A 16,877-nucleotide genomic window follows, 5' to 3' on the forward strand; every position below is an offset into this window, starting at 1 on the left:
CTTATCTACTAAAAATGATATCATTACTTACAACCAAAACAATTCTTATTTTATCCAGTCTTAAGTACTTAATTGTAGAATTCAACTATTTTGGCTGGTTGTTGAAATGCTTTAAACATTAATTAAAGCTTAATGTTTGAAGCATTTCATTATGGTTTAAAATATACTGTTAAACCTCTTTCGAATAACAGAATAGCTTCATTTAATACAAAGTCAGCTTTAAATGAAGCCCTTAGATATCTAAAAGTTAAAGTTGAGGATCATAAACTCAAATATTAGTTGAGCATCTAAATGTAATGGCAGATCATTCTGTTGTCTGTACTGTTTATTCTCCTGATATAACAAGCAAAGCTTTTGAATACTTTGCAGTAATTCGTTCCACTTACAATCAATTGTGTTGTGATTATCAGCAGCCAAGTATTCAAACTTTAACTCGTACAACTTCAAAAATAAATTCTCAAGATGATTTAGTTTTTTTAATTTATGTGCTATCAAACCTTGTTTAAGTTCTGTGCTATCAAATCTTGTAAAAAAAAAAGAAAAAAAAGTGTTTTATTGATATATAAAATTTATGTAAAAGCTACTTTATTATATAAAAGTGGAAATATATTTGGAAAAGCTGTTAAATATCCAGAGAAATAAGCAACTACTGTACTTTCATTTATGATCAAAAGTCTTTATAATATGAAATTACTTACATTTAAAAATGGAGAGATTTAGTTAACTTATTTACACTGGAAAAAAACCCGATTACAAAAGTTATCTAGGTTGACTAAATCATCAACAAATCCTAAACCATTATAATGGCAAAAAGTAATTCATCACTAAATACTTGCTTACAATTGTTTATTTTACAGGTATTTAGCGATAAGACAGTTTATACTTGTTTACAAGTGATGAGACCGTTGCAGCTTTAAAAACTCATCCTAAAATAGACCAAGAAAGTGTCAAGAGTATTATTATTTTTTTGGAGTTGATTATAGATTTTTGAAAAATAGTGACTGTTAAATGTCCAGGTGGGTATCTTAGATATAGGAATGAATTCCTTAATGTAATCAGATCTTCAGATAAGGTTAACTTAAAAAAATTTGTTGTTATTGCAACAATGGCTCAAAATATAAAGCCAACATTTTGTAAATGAGTTTGCCATCTTACAAGAGATACCAGCAGTTCACTTTCAAATTATTGTAATTATTTAATTGATTTGTCTCACTATCTTTCATCAATTGGAAATTAATATGTAATTTTAGGTTGGTTTTCTTCTGATCCAAATAAAAAATGCTTTGGAAAATTAGATCAAAGATCAGGTGGTACTTATTTTATAACCGCTTAATTAGTTATTGAAAAAGTATTCAACATGATTAGCTGGTGCAACAGCTTAGTATTGACTTTGAAAGAAATGATGGCTATAATTGTCTTTTATGTCTTGAAGATTTATAGAAATTTGATATTATTTACAATTTAGTAGATCTAGAAAATAGTATAAATATAGAAATTATATATTCTATTGTCTATATTGCTGGTTATGTTCAAAAGTGTTCAACTGAAGAAATTAGTTATGATATACTATGAAAAATATGGAACTTATTTGAATACTTTGTATAGTGGAGGACTAAATATTCTATCTGGCATTTTATTTTAATGGTCTTTATTTTGCTACATATTTTTTTCTTTACTAGATAAAAGAGTTCGCAGAACATTTCTGATTCCGCGGATCCGCTTGCTCTCGGCGGTAATCCTCTACCTCTAGTAGACAAGTAGTCTAGTAGGACATCCCATAACAGTTCTTACAGTTCTTATTAGCTTGTACAACAATACGTAGTAGAGTCGCACTATATCTAACCTCCTAACCCTGAGCTTTTAAATAAAGCTTTAAGCTTAGCTTATAAAGCTTTGCGTTAAGGATAATGAATTATTATTTTATAGAATAAAAAATGAGAATGACATTGGATTTACTATTTTTAGTTGCTTAGGGAGAGAGTTCTATTATAACATATGGTCACATACGCACCCACCTCAATTAGCGAAGAATTTTAGCAGCCGTTGTGAAACATCTAGTAGTTTGTGCATCACTACCCGTGTCTACTGTAGAAAGTGAACATTTTAGACTATACAACAATGCTCTGGGCTAGTTAATGCTAAGCTATAGAACAATGTTAGGCTATACAATAATGTCCTAAGTGCTTAACTCGAAAAATACCAAATGTAGAAAACGTAAATGGATGCAAAGGAAAACGCGGCGGAGGAGTTCGTATACGTAAATGAAAAGAGTGTTTATTATGTTAAGAATGACTTAACTGCAACTGATGGCGATAAAGAAATTTTAACTTGTGAAATTATAAACAATCAATCAAAAAACATATAACTAAGCTGTTGTTATCGACCACCTAACGACGTAAGTGAGAGCTTGAACACTTTTTTTGAACTAAGTATTTTTAATAAAGGTATTAAAGAAAAAAAAAAAGATTTTCATTATTGGGGACCTAAATATGAACTGTTTTCTATACAGTGAAGATAATAAAATTAAAAACTTTTCCGACTCTTTTTCGAAACTGGAGCGATCCCCTTGATTAATCGTCCAACAAGAGTAACAAAAAGCTCAGTGTCTTTGATTGATAATATCATTGCAACAGATTTATCCGACAATGATATCCAAACAGGTATCCTAAAATCGGATATATCTAATCATTTTCCAATATTTTTGTTGCTTAAATCAAACTCTGAAAATATAACCAAATCAAATAAAATTAAAATACGCACTTTTAACGAAACCATTATAAAACAACTTATAAACCAATTATCACTCGTACACTGGAAGCATATTAACTTTAATAATAATGCAGACAAAATTTACGATAATTTTTTTGAAACATTTTGTACCGTTTATGACGCTAATTTTCCTATAATTGTAAAAACATTAAACCCAAAAAATATAAACACCCCATGGGTGACCAGGGGATTTAAATAATCATCAAAAATAAAACAGAAGCTTTATATAAAATATCTTAAAACAAAATCATCTGCAAATGAAAAAACATATAAAAAATACAAATACCTATTTGAAAAAGTTCGTAATAACTTGAAAAAATTTTTTGCTCAAGACTCATTGATAAATTTAAAAATAACTTAAAAAAAACGCACTTGGCAAATAATGAATGAAATTAGTGGTAGACAAAAACGATGCTCAGATTCCCTCCCCCAAACGATTATAGTTGATAACAAACATATATGCGAATCAAGTGCTCTAGCTCACGAATTTAGTAAATTCTTTGTTGACATTGGTCCCAAACAAACAAACAAAATTCCTTATACAAATGCTACATTTAGAGATTTTTTAGTACAAGTGTATAATTGCACTAATTCTAACGAATTATCATCTAAACTATCTTTTCAAGAGTTTGAAAAACAAGTTCCACAAGGTTCCATTTTGGGACCACTATTGTTCTTGATTTATACAAACGATCTAAATAAAGCCTCGAATTTAATGAGTATCATGTTTGCTGATGACACTTATTTGTTTTTTTCCGATAATGACATTTACAAACTCTTCTAACTTAAAAGTATATCCAAGTGGTTTAAATGCAACAAACTAACTCTTAACATTAAAAAAACAAATTGGGTTCTTTTCCACCCAGTCTCTAAAAAAGCTTATTCACCCCGAAATTTGCCTAAAATTTTTATTGATGATGTTGAAATAAAAAGACATAATGTAACAAAGTTCTTAGGTGTTTTTCTTGATGGAAACATCACATGGAAAACAAATATCAACTATATTGGTTCAAAAATTTCTAAAAATATTGGAATTTTATATAAAACCAGAAGATATTTATGTAAAAAACTCAACTTTACTACTTATTAATTCATAGTTATTTAAATTATGCTAATCTTGCATGGGAAAGCACTGAAAATAGTTAAAATGCCTTTATCGCCGTCAGAAACATGCGATTCGTTTAATAAATTTTGTGGATCGATACACTCATTTTAAACCACTTTTTATTGAAATGAAAGATCTCAATATTTATGACCTCTATGATTTTAATGTTTTGTGCTTTATGTATATGTGGAAAAATGACATATCTTTACCCGTTTTCAAAGATCTCTTTTGATTGAAACCAATAAATAAATACACACTTAGAAACAATAATTTTACTTATGAGCCCTTTCGTCGAACCAAGTTTAATCAGTTTTGTATTGCATATCGTGCACCGTATCTTTGGAATAAAATTGCATATCGTGCACCGTATCTTTGGAATAAAATTGTTTTGTCCAATTTCGACATGCATTTTACTTTTCCAATTTAAAAAATAAACTGAAAAATTTAATTATTTTAATCGATGATCTAGTCAGGTTTTTTTAATTGTAATTTTATATTTTCTGAAGACCTTTTATTATTAACTACGTTTTAATTTGTTGATAATGTTTTGATGTAGTTTATATGCACGCGCTTGTAAAAGGAAATGATGATAAGATCAGAGCTATCTTTTTTCAGAAACCGTGTTTGTGTTTCTGAAATTAATTTAATTCCTATGACAACAAATGTATACTAAAAAAAAAAACAAAAAAAAAAACCTAACTGATAATTCATATAACGCTGCAAGCATTTCCATAACACTTAATATTTGGTCAGATAGAAAAATTCGGGGTTACCTGGGTGTAACAGTGCATTACATACATAACTGTCACTGTTCCACACAACTGTTGGCATGCGATAGGTTCTTAGGTGCTCATACTGGAGATAACGTAGCAGATCATTTTGAACCCATTTGTAAAACATATAAAATACTTAACAAAGTTGTGTATGTTGTGACAGACAATACCTCAAACATGCGCAAAGCATTCACTACAAATTTTACATAGGAACCCAAAGGTGGTGGTGATACACCTGCAGAGGAACTTTACGACAGCGTATAAAATCAAGACCTGTAGGAAGACATCATGGCAACGGAAAAAATAATCTAAAATATCAATCAGCTTAACCCAAGACGAAAGGTTACCAGACTAAGTTATTTTGCTCACACCCTACAACTAGCTGTTGGTGATGGTCTCAAAGATGAAAAAATTTACTCTGCTCAAGCAAAGCATCCAGAATATGCACTTTGCTTCATACTAGTACAACATTTAAAGAGATTTTTGGTAAAACGTTTGGCTCCAAGCAGGGTATTTCTCGAGTAAACGCAACAAGATGGAATTCCATATTCTGTTTCTTAAAAAGCATTGTTACTTTGAATGAAAAAAAATTAAAAAACTTACTTGATGATTTAAGTTAGCGCAATCTAATACTAAATTAAAGAGAATACGTGCAACTTAGAGAACTTGTTGATTTATTGCAATTATTTTTTGAAGCCACCAATATGACTAAAAATGTGACAGTTTTATCAGCAGTCCATCTGTTGTTGGGTTGTATAGTCACTTGGAACAATTTAATATAACTTATCTGTCCGGTATGAAACAGACATTGCAAAATAATCTTCAAAAAAGATTTTCTGGTATACTTGCAAATGTTGATCTTATTCAACCATTAGATGTTATCGACACAGTTTTGTCGTCACAGGCCAAACAGACAACTTAAAGACAAATATTCTTTCGAAAATGTGTCAGTTATGTAAAAAAGCAGTTAAACCATACCCATGCAGCCAGGGACGGAAAAGTCTAACCAGAATAACTCCCCCATATAAAGCCGAAGATGATTTCATCTTTGTAGAACTCATACTGTAAAACTAAATCTGTCAGTCACAACCACCTGTTAAAATGTTTAAAATTTTTTAGGACAATTGTTACTTTTTTATTCATGTTAGATTTAAGAGCAGATGCAGTTTTATTGCAAAAGACTTGTTGGCAAGTATGCACCTTTTTTCTTTCAATTAGTTTTAATGCAACAGACACACTTGTAAATTTAGACAATTTTACAATACTATTTTCTTTGAGTCTGAACAAGCTTAAGATTTTAGACCATGCATATATGACTGCATATAGTATAGTAGTATTGTAAAATTAAATTCCCAATTTTATTCATAACGTAACTTTTGGTTTTTTTCAGTGATCTAGTTAATACGAACTGATATTAGTTTACCAAGCATACCAAGCATACCAAGCATACCAAGCATACCAAGCATACCAAGCATAACAACTAATTACTAAAACCTATAAGAAGAACATATTTTCTTTGCTTAACTATAAATAAACACAATCAAAGCCTTTAAATAGTGCTTGATTTACATGATTATTGTCACATATTATGGCAGTTGGTGTCTCTCCAGCGCTCTTTATTCCCTCTAAAATAAATTGAGTTTGTTTAAACAGAAATTTAGAATTGAGCTCACATACTGGTAAAACTCTGTAAAGATATTGTGGTTCATAAAGTTATCTCGATAGTAGTTGTTAAAGAGTCTTGTTTATTTACTACTGTTGCAAAGCTTGATCCAACAAGGTAAGTAAGAGATAATTTGATGTAGACTTCGCAAATCAATAGCAAGCACTTTTTTTCATTTCATTTTCAGGTTTTAAAAAAACTGAGTTTAAAAACTCTGCATCATCCATTGCAGAATCTAGTTTCAAAGTTAGGTTAGGAGAGAAATACTTGGAAGTTCATAATCTTCCCTAAATATTCCGCATAATGATCTTAAATTGCAGAAAATTTAAATGCTTGTGCAATAGTTTCTGTAGTGTATTTTTTTTCCAACTCATATCATGTATGTGTTGCAAAAGATTTACTACTTTATTGGATTTTGTTGATATCAAAAATAAAAAGTTTAAAATAATAAATAAGTCCCGAATTTAAAAAAAATGGATAAAAATAATAAAGAAACAAAAATAGTTAGATCAAAAGTTGAAGATTCAGAAGTATCTGTAAAATTAGTGCGAGAAATTTTTAAAGAAATGTTCGGAAAACATCAAAAAGATGTTCTGAACATAATTAGTGGAAATATTAAGCTAACAAACGATAGAATTAATGATTTAGCAATAGAAATGACATCAATTACAGATAGGTGTAAAAAATTCAAAAAGAAAATCAAACGATAAAAACAGAACTTGAAATAACTAAAGAAGCACTTAAACAACACGCAAAGAAACAAGTTGATTTTGAAAATAGTTTAAATTTTACTCAAGAATTACAGGAAAATAAATTCAAAGAAATGACGAAACAAATTAGATTTAAAGCAACTAGTGCAGATGATGAAAAAAAATAAACCAAGGCAGCTTGAGGATAGGCAACGCAGAAATAATTTGCGACTTAAAGGTCTTCCGGAAAACGAAGCTGAAAGTTGGGAAGAATCGGAGGCAAAAGTTTTAAAATTATTTGAAAATAATCTTAATTTAAAAGGAATTATCATAGAACGCGCTCATAGAACGGGAAAAGCTGATCCAAAAAAACCTCGAGCAATTTTGATGAAATTACTAAGCTATAAAGATAAAGTTAAAATTCTTAAAAATGCAAGAAAATTGAAAGGAACTGGGCTGTATATCAATGAAGACTACTCGCTTAATACTTCGATTTTGAGGAAGAAATTGTTTGAGGAAATGAAGAAGCACAGAACGAATGGTATGTACTCTATAGTTGTTTATGACAAACTTATTGTTAGGGATTTTAAAAAAACAAATAAAAACGCTTAGTTATATTTTTGTATTTGCAAACATGTTTTTTGTTTTTATATATATATATATATATATATATATATATATATATATATATATATATATATATATATACATATATATATATATATATATATATATATATTTAATTTGTTTATTTGCATAATTATTTATTTGAATATTTATTTTAAATATCATGGCTGAAGAAACCGCTTCACAAAACATAGAATCTGAACCTTTTCGATAACTAAAAATATATTATTAAACAATTATTCAGACGCAGATGCAATGCAAATTTTTCATAGAAATAATGAGATAATGTTAAATAACAGCCTTTTATTATAATTCAGATATTTCAACTCTTACTGATGACCTAGGTCTTGGTGAATTTTCAATACTACATTTGAATATTTCATAAAAAAATTTTGAGAAATTAAAAATTTTTTTATTTAAGCCTTTCAGAAACATGGTGTCGGGATAAGGAAGTTGAAAATGATTCTAATTTTCAACTTGATAATTTTAAGGTTGTCCATCAAGTTAGAGGCTCTGAAAGAACAGGCGGAGGAGTGTGGGTATTTGTGCATAACTCGTTAACTTTTAAATTGCGCATGGACCTTTGTTTGGTGACTAATGATTGTGAATCTTTAACGATTGGAGGTTATAAATAAAATCTACAAAAATGTAATTCTGAATGTTATATATAGAGCACCTTCTGGCAATATAAAAATGTTTCTTAAACAATTTAAAAGTTTAATTACAAACAAACACATTTGTGGGAAATGCACATGCTTTGTGGGAAATTTTAATTTGAACGTTCTGGAATATGACCCAAGTAAAAACGCTAGAAGTTTCCACAATATTGTATATCAAAATAGTTTTATTCCAACTATTACTAAACCTTCAAGAACTACAAAAGATAGCTCCACTTCAATAGATCAAATTATTACAAACAATTTCTCTAACATAAAAATTAAAAATGGAATACTTCTAACAGACATCTCAGACCATTTTCCGGTTTTTATAATATCAACAAAACAAAAAATCAATCAAATTTCCGAAAAAGTAAAAATTATTAAACGAATAATTAATGACGCTTCCATTGTTCATTTTAAAAGTCTTTATCTTCCACAGATTGGGGACCGGTCCTGAAAACTACAAATGTTAATATTGCTTATAACAGTTTCAAACAGATATTTCAAAACAACTATAATGAAGCATTTCCAAAAATTATAAAACTTATTAAAAAAAAACATTTCAAAATCCGTGGATAACACCGGGTAAACATTTCAAAATCCGTGGATAACACACTCATTATAAATAACTGCGAAATTGTTAATGAATCTTTAATTGCTCAATCGTTTATTCACGCATTTGTTAATTCAGGCGTAAATTTAGCATCAGAAATTAAACTTAATAAATCTGATTTTAAATCATACCTAACCGCTAATAATACCATAATGGAAAAAAATAAATAAACTGAAAAAGAATTATTAAATGCTGCCTCTAATTTAAAACCAAACAAAGGTCTAGGCGTTGACGATGTTTGCAGTAATGTAATAATAAAATCAATTTCTTATTTAAAATCTGCGCTCATGCATATTTTTACTTTGTTTCTTGAACAAGGAATCTTTCCTGATAAACTTAAACTTGCAAGGGTAGTACCAATCTTTAAATCTAGAGATGATACCAGCATTTCCAATTACAGACCAATCTCAACACTACCATGCCTTTCAAAACTATTAGAATAGATTATGTATCATAGACTATTTACCTTTCTAGAAAATAACAATATTCTTTATTACAAAAAATTTGGATTTAAAAAAATCACTCCACAGATTAAGCAATTATTCATCTTGTTCAAAATATTTTTCAGGCATTTGATGAAAATAAATATACGCTAGGTGTATTTATTGATCTTAGCAAAGCGTTTGACACTGTTGATCATTATATTCTATTAAATAAACTAGAAAATTACGGGATTAAGCACTCAAATCTTAAATGATTTCAAAGCTATTTGTCAAATAGGAAACAACACATTTCATTTAGCTGCAGAAAAACTGATAATATGAATATTAAATGTGGTGTTCCACAAGGTTCAATTTTAAGACCACTCTTATTTTTAATTTATATTAATGATTTAAGCAAATCTTGTAAGTTACTAGACACTATTTTGTTTGCGGATGACACAAATTTGTTTCACGTTTGTCACGATATTAAAATGTTGTTTAATTCAGTTAACATGGAACTCATAAAACTCACAGAATGGCTTAGTGCAAATAAATTATCAATTAATTTAGAAAAAACAAAGTATTCTTTTTCCATCACTTTCATGAACGCGGTATAAATCCCTTTCAAACTTCCAAAACTTTATATTGGCAGTCAATTTATAAAAAGAGAACAATCATTAAAATTTTTTGGAGTTTTCCTTGACGAAAACGTTACTTGGACAAATCATATATATTATCTTGAAAGTAAAATCTCAAGAAATATTGGCCTACTTTATAAAGCAAGGCCATTTTTAAATTAAACAAGTTTAAAAATGATATATTCCTCCTTTGTTCATAGTTATCTGAATTATGTAAACATTGCTTGGTGTAGCACAAATCATAACAAAGTTAAAAAACTTTTTAATAAACAAAAACATGCAATGAGAATAATATCTAATGTAGGCCGTTTTACTCCCTCCAAAGAACTCTTTATAAAGCTGAATATACTCAATGTCTACCAAATAAATATTTTTCATCCTTTAATTTTCATGCATAGACTTAATAAAAGAACAACACTAAACATTTTTAATTTGTTATTCAAAATAAATAAACATAGATACTTAACCAGATACTCAAACAACACCTATATTCAGCCCAAAAGTTTTTATGCCACAACTGAGTTTTCATTAATCATTAGAGGACCAAAAGTATGGAATAAAATCCTATCTACTAAACTTAAAACTCTTGAAACTCTTGACGAATTTAAAGTAAAATTGAAGCAAATACTCCTAGTTAGTGATGGAGTGCTTGACTTTTTCGGGTGACACAGATAAGTTTTTTCGATTTAGTTTAAAGTTTATCTTTGTCAACCCTTTTATGGATTTGGTTGAAGCATGCTTAAATACATATAAACATATATATATATATATATATACATATATAATATATATATATATATATATATATATATATATATATATATATATATATGTTTTAATTGGAAAGGTTCAATTTCTTCTCAATTCTGTGTTTTATTAATAATTTTAGTATTTAATCTTAATTAATAAAAAAAAAAATGTTGTTAAAAACCTTTTATTATTTTTTTTATTTTATTGAAAGTTTTTCTTTGTGCAAATTTACATTAATCTTTATATACTTATTTATTTAATATTTATTTCTAAGAATTTGTTAATTTACTTTTTATTGATTATTTTATTACTTAAAAAGAAATTTTTTTTAAATTTTTAAATTCTTTTTTTTTTTTTAAAAAAAAAAAAAAAATTCTTTATGACCCTGTAACTTTTTGCTTTTGTTTTATCATTTTTAACAATAAAGTCTTATTTTATATATATTGGTAACATTTATATACTCTATACGAAATTATTTATTTTTTACGGAATCAATCTCGGGGCTTGGCGATAAGACAAATTGTGTCTTCTTCTTGCCTCGGCCATCTGTATATTGAAAATATTGGATGTATTTATATTTTTATACGGCAAAAAATAGAGAGAAAAAAAATAAATAAAAAAAAGAGAATATTTTCAGATAGAGATTATGTTTTCAGATAGAGATTATGTTTTCCCACAAAAATAAGATCATTTTTGATTTTAGGCATAAATTTTACAATCCAAGCGTTTTCTTCAAAGTCTGTTGATTGAATAATCGGCAACTGTTCACCAGCTAAATACTAAGTTAGACTAACTACACCTTTCTGCGTTTAAGTTGACCAATTTTCACTTTAATTTGGCAGTATTTCATTTTAATTTGGCAATTTTACTTTACAAATTATAGTGAAAAATGCTAAATTAAAATAAAAAAATGCTAAATTAAAGTGAAAATTACCCAACATAACCTACTACCACTATTTTCACTTTAATTTAGCATTTTTTCATTTTAATTTGGCAATTTTCACTTGAGTTTGTAAAGTGAAAATTTTCAAATTAAAATGAAAAAATGCTAAATTAAAGTGAAAATTGGCCAACTTAAATGCAAAAAGGTGTACACCAGAGAAAAGCTACAGTTAAGCGGTCTAAAATTATTTTATTTTTTTCTCGTTACGCTCTCGTCAGTGGAGAAATTTTAAACATAAGAAATATTTATTAGCTTCAGTACATACATCAACTATCTAATAGTCTGTTGCTGCAAGTGAGTATGCTGCTACATCGACTGAGGATTTGGCGTGGGTTAGCAATATTTTTTGTTTTATTGTTCCAATACTCGTTATGTTTAAAAAGTCTCCACTGATGAGAGCGCAACAAACAAACAAACACAAATTATTCTAGGTTGATGTCTTATTTTACCATTACAACAAAATAATTATGATATTAATTCAGTAGCCGATATTATTATTTCTTGAGATGGAACTTAGCATTAAAAAACAATTGATTCTATAAAACAAAGTGGGAGACAATGGCAAATTGGGAAACAACTTTGCGCCCAAAAAGGTTTTACTGACACACTAAACGAAAGCAGCGAATGCATCTAATGAAGCACAGTGGGCACGGGACGTAAAAAAAGACATCTTTTAATTGTCTTTATTGGTTTACAAGCTTTTTATTGCAACACATACCCATAAGTACTGTATATATAATCTAAAAATCATAAAACATGAATTAAAGGTTTTATTAGTGTAGGACTATCTTAATAGCTATTCAATTTCTTCAAGTATTTTCTTAAAATTCATTAACATAAAACTAATAATGTTATTATAATTTTTATTTAACAACATGAGCACTTTGAAACTCCTTGTTGCTTTCTATTTTTATAAAACTGATATGTGTTAGTTTAAGGCTACATTATATGTAAAAGCCATGAAGTAGATGTTAGAGTTCTGGCTCAGAACAAAGAGGCTCAGTACAAACCAGATCTAGCCAGATTAGAACCATTGAACTTCCTGGTTAAATGCTTTTTCGTGATGCTGTGTGATAAGGTCGTTAGGTCTTCTAGGAGCAAATTAAAAAAACTTGAAAAATCGTATTGTAAAAGTAAATCTACCAGTTAAAAGACGTTTCCTTTATTGGAGATCTCTATATTTCAACCCTGAAAGCCAAGCCCTGTCTTCACAGATATAAACTAACATCTTTATCACGTCAATGGGTATCAATCTTGAAAAAAGTTTTTTAACCAACAGTTTTTCGTATGTCCTTTTAACAAGATGTGTTTAACTCATTCTTTGAACTTGCGCTAGTGACTTGAGAATAAGGAATGTATTATTTTACAATATAACCCAGGTAAATTTATCTCCATAATAAAAAAAGGTTATTAACTTAAGAATAAGGAATGTATTATTTTACAATATAATCTATCTACCTACCTACCTACCTACCAACCTATCTATCTATCTATCTATCTATCTATCTATCTATCTATCTATCTATCTATCTATCTATCTCTCTCTCTCTCTCTCTCTCTATATATATATATATATATATATAAGTTTATGTATCATTGACAGGAACAGTGGACATATATATATATATATATATATATATATATATATATATATATATATATATATATATATATATATATATATATATATATATGTATGTATGTATATATATATATATGTATATATATATATATATATATATATATATATATATATATATATATATATATATATATACCACATTCTGTAAATTTTGGGTCATAATACCAAAACACTTTGTATCAAAACCTTTTAAACCGTAGAAAGTGCATGTTAAGCCTTATTTTAAAATCTAGAATTAAAATCTTAAAGAGATATTCACTTTTTAAAAACGACATTATAAGTCCAAGGAAAAATTTTTTTTAAATAAGTATTTTATATAAAAAATTCTCTAAATTAAAAAAATTTATTTTAACCAAAATAAGAACAAATTCAAAAACTTTATTCCTTAAACATAAATAAAATTTTAATACTCCAAACTTCATATAAGCCAATTTGGTGTAACTGAAATGTGCAACTTCAGGTAACTTATCTTGAATTTTTTGATTTTCAAAGTCCAGATCCAAGACACAGCCAAAGCAAGCAGAAAAAACGTTCTTGAACAATGCCAAACATTTGCAAAAATCCAATTCTTGTTTTGCATTCTCATACTCGGCAAAATTTTTCAATTCATCTACTTTCCTCAACAGTTTCATGCAGTTATTGCTAATGTAGATACCCCCCTCCCTATGTTAAGGCAAAAGAGAAATATAAAATGAAGCAAGCCAATCAACTGTATTTGGAAGCCAATCATTTAGATTGGCTTCCAAACACTGTAGATAGATAGATTTTAAAGTAAGCCAATAATCTGAGCAAGATTTTTTAAAATATGATTGACAACACCAATGAGCAAATGCAATTCCATTGGTGGAATCACTTCCAAAACACTTGTTTGGTCTTCAAAAGGAAAGAGTAGAGGGTGCACAGCATTTTGGAATGATTTGGCACTTTTTGTGTTTCCTCCGCTGTTGAGAAAGTCCTGAAAATGTTTTCTGATTTTTCCAAAGGTTTTCATCTCACCACACTCATAGAGTTCTGTTAACTCAACTTCACACCATTAACATTGGTGTGACATGTTGCTGACATGTTATTGAATTCCACACAAGATATTTTCCAGTTTGAGATCATATGAGACAATCAAGGGGCTTAATGAGCAAGCTTTTTCTACTTGGATGAGATCAAAAGAAATTTTAACATTTTCTTAAGTTTCTAGAGTATTTTATGCAACTGCCACAATCAATTGCTTTTTAACTCCAGTACTTTTAAGATCTTCTTTAGAACACAACTAAACAGACTTTTGAATATGACTGTGAGGCTCAGATTTGCTCAGATTTAGCTTTGTATCAAGCAAGGTCAAACTCACTTTTAAAAATGAGCTACCACCATCTATTTCAAGCTTAAGTATGAATCCCTGATCAAGGCGTCTTGAGATGCCAACAACTTCTTTTAGCCGATGTAAGTCATGGCAATGAACAATATGACACTTGTCAGGTTCAGACAACTTGTTAGTGCTCGCTGTAAAATTTTCTTGTAAAATTTTCCTATAGTCTGCAAGCTTTTGTTGAAAATTTGCCTCAACCTGTCGAGTAGGGCTAATTTGATTAAGAGCAGATCCAAGTTTCCTCATACCTGTGTTTGAAAGTCTTGTATTTTGTTGAATGACAACCATTTCTTGAGTGCTCAAAGGTGTTTTTAAGAGTTGCTGTTATGCTGTTGAGAACCTAAAAATTGTTAAACATTAACTAATGTGATTTTACAATTGTTCTGGAAATTGTTTTTGTGTTTTACCTTTTCTCACAACCAATCTTGGGCCATTGAGTTGACTAATTCGAATTGTTCCTCTTGTTGATGAATCTATAAAGGAAATCACTGATGACGCTATCTGCTCAGCTCCATTAGGATCTGCCATTGCTAATGTTCAGAGGTTCTGATGACGAGTTCCTTGAGCACAACTATGAGGAAGACCGCGAGCAACTACTAAAACGCAGCTTGTCGTTTCAAGATAAAAAAATCACCTAATTGTTTTATCTTGAAACGACAAACCATGCAAATTTCTATTGGAACTCTATCATCGTCAAAGCTGATATTTTTTAAAAAAACTTCCAAAATTTTTTTCCTGTAGGACTCTGTCATTTTGCGGTCAACTTTTTTCATACAAAAAAAGAAGACAATTTTCCTGCACTAACTGTGATCTTTTGCAAACGTGAGCATTTTTGAAATTTCGCTTTTCGTTTTACAGTTTCTAATTTTTGTTTATGGTTTATAGACGAGTAGGCGTAATCGCTAGAGATGTGTTAAGCCTAGAGATGAGCTCAATAAATTAACAGTGAATTTTAATCTTTAAAACATATTCTATACATTTAGCTTCCTTCAATCATTTAAAGATAGAAAATATAAATTTTTTGAGAAAAATTAAAAAATAGTTGTCCCCACGGGACCGTAAAATTAGTTGTAGCCATCAAACTTTAATATCTTCTTTGGATTTTAATCCACGATTTTAATTTTACCATATTTTTGCATCTAAACATTTCAAGAATCATCAAACCTTCCATCAAAAGTCAAAAGGATTTTAATGGAAGGTTTTGTTGGTATTATGACCCCAAATTTTCAGGATGCGAGATATGTATCATGACTAGAGCAGTGGGCAAAATATTTTGATGAGAGATGCTGTAAAGCATATACGAATGCCAAGAGCAACATAACGGACTAGACTTAATAGTTAGGTTCAAACATACGATAAGTTAAGTGAGAAAAATTTGATGTTTTTAGATCCGGTGAAATAACAGTTAAATTATTCTGAAAACAAAGCCATGACGGGAATTTGGTTCAACAAAAAGAAGCTTTTAGAAGCTTGAAGTGCATACATGTCGGAGCCTGTACAATAACCATCAAGAAAGTAACAATTTTTAGACATATTAAAGTAACAGTTAAAGTTTTTTCCTCGCATTCAAGAAAATCATTTCAAAAAAATTCTAATTGCTGGATGGACCTAGAGAATTGACATGGACTCCAAATAAATCAGGGTAAACTAAGCAAAAAATGTTAAAGTTTTGTTTAGATGACAGTTTTTTGAATAAAATTGAACATTGCAGACCTCAACTTAATGAAGATAATTTTATGGAATAAATTGGAATAGCAATTTAATGTTAAGCTGCTGATTCATACCAGCATTTAGCAACAACTTTGTGATCACACATTTCAAAATTTTGGGGGTTTGATCCGAAGCTCCAATCATCGCAATTTTTTGTAGAGCAAAAAATTACGTTCTTTATTTGACATAATTATAATATTAAATGTTAGGAGTTTGCTCCATGTCTGAAATTTAGTTATCCCGAAGACCAAAAATTGCTGTATCTGACCCTTATTATAAGTATATAATCAAAATAATTTTTTAATTAGATGATTATAATAAAACATTAGATGAATAAGATAGATAATAAAAATTGAGTAAAGTAAAAAATGTAAGATCTCTAAATGATTAATTGAAATGTGTCTGATTTTGTTGAAAAGTCTCTTGTAGTTTTTGTAGCTTTTTGGCTATATAAATATTTAAGATATTAGAATCACTTGTTTATTAAAATTTGCTTCAAATTGCAAGATGGCGAATT

The sequence above is a fragment of the Hydra vulgaris genome, chromosome 14 (assembly GCF_038396675.1).
Source record: "Hydra vulgaris chromosome 14, alternate assembly HydraT2T_AEP".
Lineage (NCBI taxonomy): Eukaryota > Metazoa > Cnidaria > Hydrozoa > Anthoathecata > Hydridae > Hydra > Hydra vulgaris.